Source organism: Cervus elaphus, chromosome 7 (assembly GCF_910594005.1).
Source record: "Cervus elaphus chromosome 7, mCerEla1.1, whole genome shotgun sequence".
Classification (NCBI taxonomy): Eukaryota; Metazoa; Chordata; class Mammalia; order Artiodactyla; family Cervidae; genus Cervus; species Cervus elaphus.
Genome location: NC_057821.1, coordinates 9,656,837 through 9,670,273, shown reverse-complemented (window position 1 = coordinate 9,670,273; position 13,437 = coordinate 9,656,837).

Sequence of the window (13,437 nt, the reverse complement as noted above, 5' to 3'; positions counted from 1 at the left end):
CCGGGCCGGGGCCCAGAGGCTGCGGCCCCCTCCCCGCAGTCCCAGGCTGGCAGACGTGGGGAGCTAATGAGAGGGGTCGCCAGGAAGCCCTTCCCAGAGGGCGGGCGTCCTCTCTGCGTGGAGTGGGCCCGCGGGAGAGACGCCTCTTGGGCCTTCCGGGCGTTAGGCCTGGTGCCCGCGGGCGCGTGAATGTGCGCGGGCGCCGGTGCCTGCGGGGGTCTGCGCGGGCGCCGGTTGGAGAGTCCCGCGGCCTACCCGCCGCCCCCTCCGCCTAGATAACGCGGCTCCTTAGAGTTTCCCTTGGGCGGACAGGTGTCAGCGTGTGCATTTCGGTGCCAACCCATGTGTGGCTGACTGGTGAAATGTAAGGTCTTGTGAAACTCGAATGTGAAACTTGTGAGATCCAGAGTTTAGATTTAGTGGGTCCGAGTGAACTATAATCAAGGTGCGGCCTCCACGCGAGGCCAACGATTGGCTCCTCTAAAGGTAAACCTGAGGGGAGGGCGCATTCCTTTTAAATGACCCGGATGATGTTGTCGAGACCAACGGTCCCAGTGGGTGCCCTGGCCCCTTCCGCTGTGACTTTTTTTTTTTTTTAAATAAAGCGTGAGCCGGTGGTCGCCTGGAAGCACTCTGAGGGCAAGGAATGAGTCTGCGCACGCTGTACCCGCCATGCCTGGCGCCACAAAGACCTATTGCGCGAACGAGAAGGCAGCCCAAGCGGGAAGATGGCGGGGAGGGCGGTGGTGGGAGAAAGGGCGCTGTCAGGGGCGCGCCCTGCAGGCCGGGCTTGGGGCCTTCTCGGGCGCACTTCCTCGCCCGTGGTCCCCGAGGCGGCCTTCCCCATCTCTCCGTGATGCAGGGACTCGCAGTGCGGCCCAGTGACACACGGCTGTGACTCATGTTTCTCTATGCTCTCCTTCCTCCGGGGTCGGCGGAGGCCCCGGCTCAGCCCCCTCCTCAGAGGCGAACCGGCGCTGGAGGGTGGGGGCGGGTGGGGGGGGGACGCCTGGAAAACCCTGCGCCCAGAGTGGAGGCGGGGTGGGGAACCGGAGGGGCCGGGCCTCCTCGTTTCAGGAATGTCTCAGGAATGTTTCCGGTGGGGGTGGGGGGCAGGGCCGGGCCGGGGGCAGCACGTGCTCGGCTGGGTGGGGGCGGGGACGCCAGGGCGGGAAGGCGCAGGGGCCAGTGCAGCGGGCTCAGGGAGGAGGGCGCGGGCCGGGGCGGGGAGCGGGCCGGGAGGCCGCCCTCCGCGCGCCCGCCCCCCGCCCCGCGCTCAGGTGGAAGGCTGTTCCTGAGAAGTCCCTGGGCTGCCCCGGGAGGGGAGAGGAAGTCACCGAAGGGCGGCCTGAGGGAGAGGAGGGTGGAGGGGGAAGGCGAGGGCGAGGCTGGGGGAGGGGCGGCCTGCCCCTTTGTGTGGAGCGGGGGTGGGGGTGGGGCGGGGTGGAAGGCGCGCTGCTCCTTCCGTCTTTGTGCCCGGCGCGCCAAGCCAGCGCTTAGTAGGCCGCGACTCCATTTGGCTGGAGGGCCTTGAGTTGCCAGCTCAAGAACTTCTGCAGCGTTGAGTGGAAGAGCGAACCTTCAGCCCTTACCCTACCCGCCTGGGTCACAGGCCCCTGCCGGCCCCCCGGGCGCCCACACCTGGGCCTGGGAGAGCTCCCCTAGAGCCGGTCTGCCCCGACCCATAAGGCAGCCCAGGCTTCTAAGCCCGAGCTCCCAGGCTAGCCGCCCTTCGAGACCCCTCCCCTCGGCGCCGCTAACCTCGAGGCCGCTCTCCCTGGCCTGGGCGGCCAGTGGTGGCCCCTGAGAGGGAGGGAGGTGGGGAAAAGGAAGAGAGCCTTCCGCCTCGACAGGGCTGTGGGAAAACTTGGCCAACTTTTTGGCCCACTTCTAAACGAGCTGACTTGATCTTATTTTTCCTACTCTTATTTCCTCCTCATCCTGACTTCACCGACTTGTTACCTTGTGTTATGTCTGTGTGTTTTTGTAAGCCACCTCAAACCCTCTGAAAGGAGGCAGGCGTAAATAAATTTGTAGGCAAATATAGTAGCTTGTTCCTCTCCGGGATTACCCACACCCTTGAAATCCAAATAACTACCCACTGACCCCCACCTCCATTCTTTCTGGATTGCACATGCCCCAAATTGACTTCCTTTCTTTCCTCTTTCACTAAGTAGTTATTAAGCAGAAGGATGAGTGACAGGGATAAAGATGAATAAGACCAGTCATAGTCATTGCCCCAGAGAATTTCCTGGGCAGAGACATCTAGAGGAACACAATCCCAGAGGTGCTGTAAGGAGAAAGCATTCAGTCATTTATTCCATATTTATTGAAGGCCTACTGTGTACCGGGAACTAGTCCAAACTTTTAGGGTAGAACAATGAACAAAAAATGTTCCCTGCATTCTTGAAACCTGAAGTAAGGGGGTTAGGTGCTTAAAGAGACACTTAGTAGGTGCAACAGGAGGAAGGATGGGAGCTGAGGGCTTAGGGGGTAGGTGCCAGGGAAGCCTGGAGGAGATGGGCTTGGGTAGGCTTTGATGGGATTTGGTAGGTGGAGGGCCAAGGGGAGCAGGCTGGGAGAGGGAGCTGTTCTAGGCCTGGGGCCTCCACCTCTTTGGTCAAGGCCTGAAGTAGGCGTCCCGAGGGAATTGGTCATATCAGAACCAGTCTTCCCCACAGGAAGCATTTTCTTAACATCCGAGTTAGATTATATAGTTTTCACAAGGAAAACCCAATGAACTTCAGTGAACCCCAAAAAAATGTCCAGAGAATGGGGAATTTGGGTCAACGTTATTTTTCAGGACAGCTGAAGGTTAAGCTCATTTTCACCTGGGCTGTTGAAATTCTCCCTGACAAATGTTAGTTCTTGCCTTGCCTTACTGAGTAGCAGGGCCTGGTGACCTCTCAGTTGTGGCTTGGAAATGCAGGGGTTTTGGTAGGTTGGGGTGTCTCTTACTATCCTCCAGGTATTCATGGCTTAGTTCGTCTCTGCAGTTAGTATATTCCTGGAGAAGGGAAAGGCTACCCACTCCAGTATTCTGGCCTGGAGAATTCCATGGCCCAAATAGTCCATGGGGTCGCAAACAGACTCGACTGAGTGACTTTGACTTTACCTCTTGCTTCTGAGTCAACTGCAGCTCTTAGGAGAGTAGAGGAAAAGACAGGTGTGATCATTCCATTTAGTGACTGGGTCAGTGGAGATTTTCCAAAAGGCATGGGGATGAGATGTGATGTGATGATGACATATGTGTCCAGCCCTCCAAGGAAGATAAATGGGAGGAGGTGGGCAGAGGAGGAACAGGAATTACTATTGTTCAAACCAGGATACTTTTTAAAAGTAAACCTTTTCCTGATGAAAACTGTACATACAGAAAATACACAAATTCTTTATTCAGCTCAATATATTTTCATAAAGTTAGTACCCTTGTGTCCCCAGCACCCAGATAAAGAAACAGAAATCTCCAGCTCCCTCTTGTCACAGTCCCAACTTCTATTAGAATCCTTTGGTTTCACCTTCCAGGTGTATTGTATGGAAGAAATCATATGTTAGGTATTCCTCGTTTCCTTTACTCAACAGTTTGTCTGAGATTCATTCATGTCATTGCACACGTGGCTGGAGAAAGTTCATTATCACTGCTGCTAAGTTACATGATGTGAATGTGCCACAGTTTAGATATCCACTCTTGTTGAAGGACATCTGGATAGTTTCTGGTTTGGGGCTATTACAAGTAGTGCTATTGCAAATGTTCTAGTGTATGTCTTGGTGAATAGATGTGCAAACTTCTGTTGGGTCCACACCTAAGAGAGGAATTCCTGGATCATAGGATATGTATGCTCAGCTATTAGAGACAAGCAGAGCACTTAAGAGCAAAAGGAGGTACTATTAATAGTTGTGACTAGACTAGGGGTGTGAACCTGACCTAGCCCCTTTCAGCTGGGGTTGACCTCGACCATATCAACAGGAATGGCCTGGGTAAGCCTGATACCGGGTCACCCTAGTGCACAGTGACCACTCTCCTGGAGAGTCACCCAGCTACTAGTACATCTGGTCATCTGGCAGGATCCGGCCTCCAGGCCCTGCTGACCACAAGCTCTGCTGCCAGGAAGCCTGGCAGGCTGAGTGGGAGGAGGGCCTTCTCTGCTTCCAGCTTTCAAGGGAAAACTCTCCAGTGAACAGGAGGGCCCAGGAGACAGGCACCGCTCTGCCCCCTGCCCTGAGCCAGCAGCCTGCCCTGCATGGCCCCAGGACACCATGAACTTCATCACCTGCCTACTTCAGGGCCAGAGCCCAGGGAAGCCCAGCTCCTCTCCAGCCTTGGGAAAAACCCTAAGGAAAAGGGGGAGCTGATGAGAACATAGTAAACGTTTATGTTCTCTCAAAGCCCTCAACCCCTACCAGTTCAGTAATGCTAGTGCCCCCATTCTACAGGTGTTAAAACCAAGGCTGGAACTCTGCCACTTTCCTCTCCACTGCTTTTTCTCCCACACTGAATAGGCTTGCTACCTTCTCTCAGCCTGGCCAGACAGGAGATGTGGCCTTGAACAAGGTAGCTACATTCCCTGTCCTCAAGAGGTTTACTTTGAATGAGTTGGGGAGACAGACAAGTACATGGCTTCATCAGTGTGGTACCCGCTGTGATGGGGAACACAGGGGCCCAGAGTGTGGGTGGAGCATTCCAGGAGGCCTTGGAACCAGGTATGGGAGGGAGAAGGGCATCTGATATAAAGATGGGCTTCAGGCTCTGACATACATGGTGAACTGGCATTCAGCATCCATTCCCACACCCCTTTGAAGCTACAGTTTGGGATGTGAATTAGGTTCCCCTTTGCAAGAGTGAAATTGGACAGGAGGAAGCGAGGGGAGGGGAGTCTTGCTGTGTGGGTTGTGGAGATTTGGGGTTTTCAGCCTAGCATCCGGCTTCCTCACCAGCTTTGTGAGGTCAAAGGCAGGGGTAGTGGCAGAGGGGCCTTCTGCCCTAGATCAGAGCTCAGCCATTCAGGTGGGGCCTCCTGATTTCCTACCCCCATCCCCCAATCAGGATAGAGGCAGGCAGTTCAGTTTGTATTGTTCTAGGAGACTCAGCCCAGAGCTGGCTCCTCTAGTTCTTCCAATGATTTTGTAAACACCTAATTCCCAGCATTGAATATTAAATCTTTCTGCCTAAAATGTAAGGCATGTCCCTCCTCTGCTCAAATGCTCTAGGGACTCCTGTCTCACACAGTGAAAACAAAGTCCTCACAAAGGCCCTGCAATCTGTTACCTGCGTCCAACACCCCTGTGCCTCTCATCTCCTACCTGTGGTTCTGTTTCAGCCACACAAGCCTCCTCAATTGTTCCCCAGACCTGCCAGGCATAAGGTCACCTCAGGATCTTTGCACTTGCCACTCCCTCCATCTGACACGATCTTCTGCTATACATCCTCAAGGCCTGACCTCTCAGTGCCTCAGGTCTCTCCGTTCAATATTACCTGTCCATGCTATTTAAAATTGCACATCTCCCCCAGCAACCCCTCACCCACTTTACCATGTTTTTTTCTCTCCCCTCTAACACCAGTTTCTAACATGCTATCTAATTAACTTTTCTATTGAACTATTATCAATAAAAGTGATATGTATTGCATTTACTGTCAATTCTCTCCACTGCAAGGCCAACACCATGAAGGCAGGGAATTTTATCTTTTGTGTTCCCTGGTTATCCCCAGGGCCTAGCTCAGTATTCAAGCTCAAAAACTGTGTTGAATGAAGAATGATTAGAGGCCAAACCACAGGCCAGCAGTTTAGGAACCTGTCCTCAAACTTCAAGGCAAAGAAGAGGACAAGGAACCCAGCAAGTCATCATGGGAGTGATACAGCGGCCCAAAGGGAGTTAGACAGGGCTTCTCCACCTTACGGAGACACCTGGTTTTTATGAGTAGGTTAATGTTGCGGCATCATCATCATGTGATCTGAGCCCAGACTCATTTCTAGTGGAAATTACCTTCAGATTTTATAGTTTGCCACCAATCGTGGGAAATTGTTTTCTTTTTTTCCCCCTTTGGTCTCAGGTTTAGTCAGGAGCTGGCAGCTACCTGACAACCATCTTGGCCTTGTGGCTGGGCAGACTGGCCGGTTGCTTGTTGGTGACTGGGCAGTGGTGGCAGCTCACTGGCCTGGGCCCTGGGAGAGGGTAAGGTTTACCTTACCAGGAACAAAATGGTGGAAGGAAGTGTTAGAGCAGCGAGGGCAGGCCTGACTCCCTTATCTGTGGGCTGGACAAGTCTTTGAGGCCCTGGAATGGGTTTGTCTCCACCCCCACCCCACCCCCCACCGCCGCGGGGGTAGGTTGTCCTCTTCAGCTCCTTAACCAGCCGTGGACCTGAGAACTCACATCCTACGGCTTCAGCCACCTGTTCCCGCCCGTGTCATGCTTCTGGAACAGCCTCTAAGGTTTCAGGAGTCTCCTGTGGTCTTTGACTTCTGTTTGTCTTGTCTCTGTTTCTTGCCTGCTTTTCAGGTGGGGATGTGTTCTGGGCCGGGGAAGGGAACACTAACCCCTGGACCTTCAAAAGTAACTGTTCTCCATAACTAGCTGCGGGGAGGCTCCCTCCCGCGGGAAGTCTGGGGTTGAAGGAGTCCTGCCGGGTTCATTCCGCCTCTGCGGGGGGACGCTGCTGAGTGGGGAGATGTGTCCAGGGAGACAGAGTGCTTTGTCCACTCCAGGCCACTCTGAACCCTCACCCCCAACTTTTCTTGGGGTTGAGAGTGTGGCCCTGGGGTGGGGGTGGGTTCTCCATACTGCGCATGCCCAGGAGGGGCTGCTGCCTGCCTGAACCAAAAGCGCTTGGGACGCTGAGCGGGACTCAGACCCGCGGGCCAAGGGCCTGAGAAGACCGGGAAAGAAAAGCAGGGTGGAGGTCGAAGGGCGGGGGCCCGGGCTGAGGAGGAGGTGGGCTGGGGTGGGGGGGGAGGAGCCAACCCCAGCCCCGGGATTCGTTGGGATCCTCTAGGGCTTTGTTTGGTTCTCCTGCGCCCCGCGAAGCTCGCCCCAGGCCCGAGGGGGCCTCGGCGCGGAAGAAGTTTGGTGAATGAACAGATGAATAAGAGCGAAAGGGGCCGCGGGCGGGGCGGAGCACGCGGGGTGGGGGAGGGGCGGCGGCCACTGGCGGGAGACCCGGGAGGAGGGAGCCGGGCCTGCTAGTCTAGGATCCGACCCGGAGGCGGCGGGGAGGGGCCGAACGGCCGCCCGCCCCGACAGCCTGCCTTAGATCTCATTCCTCTCTGCACCCCGCCTCCAGGTCTCTCTACCTGGCGAGCCCCAGGGTCGTCAGTCCTCCAAGGGCTAGTCCTCGCTGTGAATTGGTGGCCAACTTCTTTTGCTTCCTTTCTTTATTACTTTCCAGCCACTAGGGGTCAGCGGCCTTGCCCTCCAGGACCTGAATTATCTGAGTGGCCCCGAGGAGTGGGCATCTTCCCTCTGTTGGCAAACCCAGGCTTGAACCCTCCCCCCCCCCCCCCCCCCCCCGCCTTATCTCTGATGCCTGGATGGTGGGAGATACTGGCTACTGGGATCCGGGCAGCGGGGATAGGTCTCTAGGCCTAGAGAAGTGAGTCCGTGAGCAGAGAGAACCCAAAGGCCTGCCTTGCTGGTAGCTGCCAGGGACTCCTGCCGAAAGCACTGGAGCCCAGTGTGGGCAGTGCCAGGCAGGAGCTGCTGACAGCCAGGTTTCTGGGTCACCATCCAGGGTGCCCTGCCAGTTCCCAGGCTTTGGGGGTGGAGTGGCGTGAGGGCAGGTCTGCATGCGGAGCCCAGACCCTGCTGCCTCCTTTGGGCACTGCTGGGCCCTGCTCCCATCCCCCACTTCCAGCCCCACTGGGGCCTCAGCAACCCTAGAGTTCCCCAGGAAGGGGCTGATTGTTGATCCTCAAACTCCCTTGGGGCCTGGGTGTCTGCTCTCCTGGAGGTGGGGTATAAAGGTGATCCAGAACCCCTCCCGCCCACTCTCCTCCACCCCTGTTCCCTGGGATCTGTCCACAGTTCCTATGCATCCCCCTTTCTGGCAGTTTTGCTTTTCGTGAGACTCTGGCATCAGGATAGCTTTCGTGGGCATAAATCCTTCTAGTTTCTAAAGAAGGAAGTCATCATCTCAGTATGGTAAGGTTGGCACCTGGTGCCCCACCATCTGGGCACTGTCCTGATTCAGCTTAAGGTGGTGGCTTGGTTCCCTGGAAGTCTTAGAATACTTTACTCTCAAGAGCTCAAGTACCCCTCACAGAGTGAAATTGAGGTTGAAAGACGTGAGCTGTGTTGAAAGATGTTGCTGTGGCAAGGGGGTAGAAATGGATAAAAAATAGAAGATCTGGGGGTGGGTGGGGGGAGCTGGGATGTCTTTGTGGCCATTAGGTGTTGGGAATGGAGGGGATGTGACTGTGATTGGGAGGCTCTGTGCTGGCTGCTGTTACAGACAGCTGGAGGAGGTGGGGGGGGCAGTAACAAAAGTAATCTAAAGAATGTACATTACTCCAATCCACACAGGAGGAATCATTTCCCCATTTCATAGGTGAGGAAACTGGGGCCATCCATGAGGTCAGAAGACTTGCCAAGCCCAGTGCAGAGCCAGGAATCAGAATATCTGCTGTCTCACTTTTCTGAATCCTGCTCCACCCACCGGGCTCTCCCTGCTACCCTGCTCTACTTTTAAAACATTCAAAGCCTTATCTGACATCTCGATTCTGCTGCCCACCATGTTACCAGTTGATAAAGGTGGCGGCTGAGCATTCCATATGCGATGAGTCCGAATTCAGATGTGATGGAAATACTATGATGTCCTCACTGGCTTTCCAAGCCTAAGTATTTTTTAAAATGTAGAAATAGTAGTATTCTGTATATGGTAATATTTGGGTGTATTGGCTTAAAGTAAATCTATCATTAAAATTAACTTCATGTGTTTCTTTTTACCATTGTATCTTACATTGTATGTGTGCCTTTCATTCTGGTTCTTTTGGACTGTGCTGGTCTAGATTATTTAGTTATTTATTATTTATTGTCTTCCCACCTCCCCAGAATGTCAGTTCTTGGAAGGCAGGAGTCCACATATTTTTGCTCACTGTTTTGTTCAGGGTGGTATTTCAGGTTTTCAGAGCCTGGCAGTGGTTTTTATTATTATAGGTGTTCAATAAATATTTGTTTAATTGAATGGACCAATCTAATTCCAGGTCAGTCTTGGAGGGTTAGTAGGGGAGCCTAAGGGAGCGGATCTTTCATCACTACAGGATCCCCCAGGTTGCCCATCTCCCATCTCCTGCCACCCCGCGGGCTTCCACAGGGTGATCTGGTCAAGCTGGAAGGGATCCTTCTTGACCTCGTGCCCCCCACTGCGTGTGGATAAATGAGTCTGGGGTCTGGCAGCAGACCAACAGTGCTGGGAGCTAGGAGAGGGTTTGCCCAGTGGAGGAAACAGACCGAAAGGGCCCCGGGACCCTAGACGCAGAGTCCCGGCCCGGAGCTGCGGGCCGGGCCCTCCCCTCGGTGGGCTGGGGGTGTGCGTGTTGTCTTCTGCGGAGAGGGTGTGGGGGTGTGTACGGCCGGGCTCACACAAGGTCACTGTGTCAGAGGCGCGTTCAGAACACTTTCTCTTTCCCTGCGATTCGATTGCGGCTCCGAAAGCCCCTTCCGTAGGGACTTCCCTCCGCGCCTGACTCACGCTGCCTCATGCGTGTGACTCAGGCCCGGCGCCGGGCCAGCCGCGCTCTCCCCGCCCCTCCCGCCGGCCCGGCCCCCGCGCCTGCCGCAGGGGCGGGCGGAGCGCCGGCGGCGGCGGCGGCGGGGCGGTGCGTCGGGGGCCGGGCCCGCCCGGAGAGCGGGGGCCCGAGGCTCGGGCAGAGGTGGGGGCGGAGGGGCACCGGGGTGTGTCCGGAGGGGGTGGTGGTTCAGAAACAGCTGGGGAAACGGGTGAGAGTCAGACCCCGCTGTAGAAGAGGGTGCCGGAGGGAGACCGAGGAGTGGGAGGAGAGAGTGGAGAAGGACAGAGACAGGAAAGAGAGAGCGAACGCCCTCCCGGGGCTCAGGCCGACCAAAGGTGGGAGCATGGACAAGTGAGAGGAAGGGAGGGAAAAAGGAGGGACCCAGAAGCGGTGGGAGCTGCCGCCCCGGGTCCTGGTAACCACCTGGGGGCCGGCCGCCTCTCCTGGGCGGCTGGGCGGAGGGACCACAGCCTTAGAGCCTCACTCTTCTCTCCCAGCCCCGCCTTCCCAGCTCTGTGCCAGCAGGCACGTTACTTCCTGTCTCTGGGCCTCCATCTTCTCATCCGCAAAATGGGAGGCGGTGGTGGAGCATAATCCTGCCCGCCTCCCCGCCCCCACCCTGTTATTGTTCATCCACCCCTGCTCCGACCAGCCCAATGCCTAGGAGGCTGACCGCTTGACCTGTGTCCCTGGGCCCACTCCTCAGCTGGCTCTCTGTTGGGCAGTACCCACTAGCAGGAGATGGGGGAGGAGAAGTGGGGAGTCCTTCTTCCTCTGCTTTGTCCCTGGTGCGGCTGCCCCTGCTTCTTGGAATAACCACAGCTCCAGGAACTAGCGTCTGGGCTTGCTCTTTCAGCCTTGGGAATCATAGGAATTCCTGCCATTGCTGGTCCTACTGTCACATCACCCTTCTCTGATCCCCTTCACCCGACAGCACCCTTGTAAAGAGCCCCTCTGCTGAAGTCTCTTGAAGCCCCTGGGTTGGGGTCCCCTTTCCTACCAGGGCCCCGACTGGTGCGTTGGAGGGTGAGCACTCAGTGAAGCAGCACAGTGCTTAACTGTCCTTAGTCGCTTAGTCGTGTCCGACTATTTGCGACCCCATGAACTGTAGCCCACCAGACTCCTCTGTCCATGGAGATTATCCAGAAAAGAATACTGGAGTGGGTTGCCATGCCCTTCTCCAGGGATATTCCCAACCCAGGGATCGAACCCAGATCTCCTGCGTTGCAGGCAGGTTCTTTACCTTGTGGACCACCAGGGAAGCCCGCAGTAAGTCATACCTCTTAGGTTTTTCTGTTCCTTCCTTCCACAGTGGGGGCAGCCAGAGGTGATAACCCTCATTAGAGTGGTGTGTGTGTGTGTGTGTGTGTGTGTGTGTGTGTGTGTGTGTGTGTGTGTGTGTGTGTGTGTGTGTGTGTGTGTGTGTGTGTGTGTGTGTGTGTGTGTGTGTGTGTGTGTGTGTGATTCACTCAGTCGTGTCCAACTTTTTGCAGCCCCATGGACTGTAGCCCACGTGTGTGTGTGTGTGTGTGTGTGTGTGTGTGTGATTCACTCAGTCGTGTCCAACTTTTTGCAGCCCCATGGACTGTAGCCCACGTGTGTGTGTGTGTGTGTGTGTGTGTGTGTGTGAGATTCACTCAGTCGTGTCCAACTTTTTGCAGCCCCATGGACTGTAGCCCACCAGGCTCCACTGTCCATGGGATTCTCCAGGCAGCCCCATGGACTGTAGCCCACCAGGCTCCACTGTCCATGGGATTCTCCAGGCAGGAATACTGCAGTGGGTGCCATTTCTCTCTCCAGGGATCTTCCCAACCCAGGGATTGAACCCAGGTCTCCCACATTGTGGGCAGATTCTTTACCATCTGAGTCACCAGGGAAGTGGACTGATACCCAATATTAAAAAGCGCTCAGCAAGAGGGAGGGGATGTATGTATATATATGGCTGATTCACTTCATTGTACAGCAGAAACTAACACAAATTTGTACAGCAATTCAGTTCAGTTCAGTCGCTCAGTGGCGTCTGACTCTTTGCAACCCCAGGCCTCCCTGTCCATCACCAACTCCCAGAGTCCACCCAAACCCATATCCATTGAGTTGGTGATGCCATCCAACCATCTCATCCTCTGTCGTCCCTTTCTCCTGCCCTCAATCTTTCCCAGCATCATGGTCTTTTCAAATGAGTCAGCTCTTCGCATCAGGTGGCCAAAGTATTCGAGTTTCAGCTTCAACATCAGTCCTTCCAATGAACACCCAGGACTGATCTCCTTTAGGATGGACTGGTTGGATCTCCTTGCAATCCAAGGGACTCTCAAGAGTCTTCAACACCACAGCTCAAAAGCATCAATTCTTTGGCGCTCAGCTTTCTTTATAGTCTAAATCTCACATCCATACATGACCACTGGAAAAACCATAGCCTTGACTAGATGGACCTTTGTTGACAAGGTGATGTCTCTGCTTTTTAATATGCTGTCTAGGTTGCTCATAACTTTTCTTCCAAGGAGTAAGCATCTTTTAATTTCATGGCTGCAACCACCATCTGCAGTGATTTTGGAGCCCAGAAAAATAAAGTCACCACTGTTTCCACTGTTTCCCCATCTATTTGCCATGAAGTGATGGGACCGGATGCCATGATCTTAGTTTTCTGAATGTTGAGCTTTAAGCCAACTTGTTCACTCTCCTCTTTCACTTTCATCAGGAGGCCCTTTAGTTCTTCTTCACTTTCTGCCATAAGGGTGGTGTCATCTATATATCTGAGGTTATTGATATTTCTCCTGGCAATCTTGATTGTAGCTTGTGCTTCCTCCAGCCCAGCGTTTCTCATGATGTACTCTGCATATAAGTTAAATAAGCAGGGTGACAGTACTTGACGTACTCCTTTTCCTATTTGGAACCAATCTGTTGTTCCGTGTCCAGTTCTAACTGTTGCTTCCTGACCTGCATACAGGTTTCTTAAGAGGCAGGTCAGGTAGTCTGGTATTCCCATCTCTGTCAGAATTTTCCACAGTTTATTGTGATCCACACAGCCAAAGGCTTTGGCATAGTCAATAAAGCAGAAATAGATGTTTTTCTGGAACTCTCTTTCTTTTTCGATGATCCAGCGGATGTTGGCAATTTGATCTCTGGTTCCTCTGCCTTTTCTGAAACCAGCTTGAACATCTGGAAGTTCACAGTTCATGTATTGCTGAAGCCTGGCTTGGAGAATTTCGAGCATTACTTTCCTAGCGTTTGAGATGAGTGCAATTGTGCGGTAGTTTGAGCATTCTTTGGGATTGCCTTTCTTTGGGATTGGAATGAAAACTGACCTTTTCCAGTCCTGTGGCCACTGCTGAGTTTTCCAAATTTGCTTATACTCCAATAATAAAATTTTTAAAAGATAAAAGAAAAATATAGCACTCAGGGGACTTCTCTGGTGGTCCAGCAGTTAAGGCTCTGTGCTTCCACTCCAGAGGACATGGTTTTGAGCCCTTGTCAGGGAACCATTATAATAGGATTTCACATACCTGAGGTGCGGCCAGAAGGTAAAAAAAAAAAGCACTCAGATACCTATTAGCTCTTTAAATCATTACCATGAGTCTGTGAAACAGGGGTGAGGTTATTAGCTTCATTCAGATGAGAAACATGCAGCTCATGCATTTAAGAAACAACACAATGGAATAAGAATAGTGGCAGTGAGCTGTTTCCTATGGATGATAGACCAGGTTAGGGAGGGGGCAGC